The sequence below is a fragment of the Branchiostoma belcheri genome, unplaced genomic scaffold (assembly GCF_001625305.1).
Source record: "Branchiostoma belcheri isolate BF01 breed outbred unplaced genomic scaffold, Haploidv18h27 scaffold154, whole genome shotgun sequence".
Taxonomy (NCBI): domain Eukaryota; kingdom Metazoa; phylum Chordata; class Leptocardii; order Amphioxiformes; family Branchiostomatidae; genus Branchiostoma; species Branchiostoma belcheri.
In genome coordinates this window covers 287531-289697 of record NW_017802980.1, presented here as the reverse complement: position 1 = coordinate 289697, position 2167 = coordinate 287531, and the positions used below count along the sequence as shown (strand labels likewise).

The window sequence follows — 2167 nt, the reverse complement described above, 5'->3', positions numbered from 1 at the left end:
GTACTACATTGTACTAGTAGAAAGTGAACCTTCAATACACCTGAGGCAGAAATCTACTCTAAAGGTTCTTGTTCGTCCATGGGGTCAGGCCACTTGAATTAAATTTCTGCTCAGAAAGTTTGGAGCAAGAGGAAGAACAAAATATCAGGAAAAAATCTATTAATGTTGGCTTGAGGTCTTTTGTGCCTGTAGTACTGGTCATTGCAGACAGAGAAATATGTTCATAAGCACATTTGTTGGTTTCCGATCAACTACCACTGATCTGATTTGGCCATTTCGTATCACGATCTGATGTTAAGTAATTAGATAAGGCCACACCAATTTAATTTGTTGGTTCTCGGATTCACCTCTTCATTTTTTTCTGATTTTCCAAAAAAAGAAAGATTGTGGTTCTGAATCAGCTCAAAAATGCTTATATTTTGCCCCCAACTGTTAGGGAAAGTCCTTTCCTTCCTAGTTGTTAGTTTTTCCATCTATCAATGTATTGGTTTGATTAAAAGTTCAAAATTCATTGTTTAAATATTAACCCAGCCTTTTGTGTTGACTTCATGGCTCCTATCATTGCATTTGGGGCTATAATAGTTTACCTAGACCTGTTTTTATTTTTTCGCCGTCGCTTCATATTTTTCCTGAAAAAAATCCGAGAATCAACAAATTGAATTGGTGTGGCCTAAGGAAGAATGCTGCCATAGGATTTGCAAGCTGGGTGTCTTTCAAGGGCATACTGAGCTTAATATCCACGATATCTGGTATTTGTAAATCCAACTACTGGTGGTATATAGATATAGGCAGACTGCCTTTACAAAGAACACCTCCTGACAAAGACTGTGCCATGTGTTGCATGTTTATTGTATTCAAAAGACAAAAGTATGCGTACTGCAGCTGGTACCAACATTGGAGATCTGTTTGCAGTCCCGACAAACTTGGTATACCTACTAACCATGCTACATGTACAAGTAGTATAACATGCTTCCACAGCATCACATGGGTGTGGGGGCTCAGCTAATGCAGATTAAGGCCATCATAATTTACATATTTCCTCATTATTTCACAATAACTATTGTACATAGAACCTCTCTTAATGCTGTACATACTTGAATTTCTTACTACAACATTTAGGCTTCTCCATAAACAGTAGAGTACAATTAATATTAATTTTATCTTTTAGTGCACATTGTACAATGTATGACAATAACTGAACACACAGTAGCTGCCAATGGGAACATTTGGCATCAATGCTCGACATGAAAAAATAAACAGTAAAAAGCAGAACTGAGGGTTTTTCTCTCCATTTCTCAGCAGTTTATAATATATTATCATATAGCCCGACGGCGTGGACCAATCAGAGGCCCGGATACCCGTGCTGTTATTTCCCGATAACAGCACATGTGGTGTTATGGCGGAATAACAGCACATGTCGTGTTATGGCTGATACCATTATGTTATAGGGTATAGGGGCATGCGACTCTTTCTGTAAACCTTTGTAGCATTTTTCTGTCCAATAAACTTTTTTGTTTAGCTTCATTTAAACTACAATTTGCATTAAATGAAATTATCGATATTTGTTTTAAAGCGTATAATATATTCGAATGTATTTTTATGTATGTATATATATTAAAGCTGTTGTATTTCAAACAGGAATTGTGTTGATTGACAGTTTGGATAGGCTATATGATAATAATTTTAATGCACTGCCTTTTCCTCGTTGTATATGGTATCATAACTGCATGGGCAGCTGCCATAACCACCTCATAAACCACCTCGTTCGCTTCGCTCACACGGTGGTTTATTCGGTGGTTATGGCAGCTGCTCATGCAGTTATGACACCATATACAACTCGGGGCAGTGCATTAACCCTTTATTCACAATCCATGAACAAAAGGTAGCTCTATAGAAAAACAAACTGTAATATTATTAATCACCTTACCTATAACATTGCATAAGTTGTTTGAACCAGCTGCAGAAAACGGTAACACAACTGCAGGAACACAACCTTAAACAAAAAATAAACAAGAAACAATCATTAAACAGGAACATAGCGAGGGGGGGGGGGGTTANGAAAAACAACCTTAACACAACAATTATAAGATTTCAACCTTCTTGACACAAACAATTCCATAAGATTTCCAACTATGAATTATCAAACATGTCAACGTATTACCGCCAT

General features: G+C 36.9%; 1 protein-coding gene and 1 long non-coding RNA gene across 2 annotated transcripts in view; one reads left to right on the top strand and one right to left on the bottom strand.

The window, feature by feature from the left end:
• The window catches only part of LOC109465618 (Krueppel-like factor 6), an 8720-nt gene that overhangs the window by 2065 nt on the left and 4488 nt on the right, over window positions 1-2167 (bottom strand). The window lies entirely within an intron of this gene.
• The window catches only part of LOC109465620, a 2798-nt gene that overhangs the window by 414 nt on the left and 217 nt on the right, over window positions 1-2167 (top strand). The window lies entirely within an intron of this gene.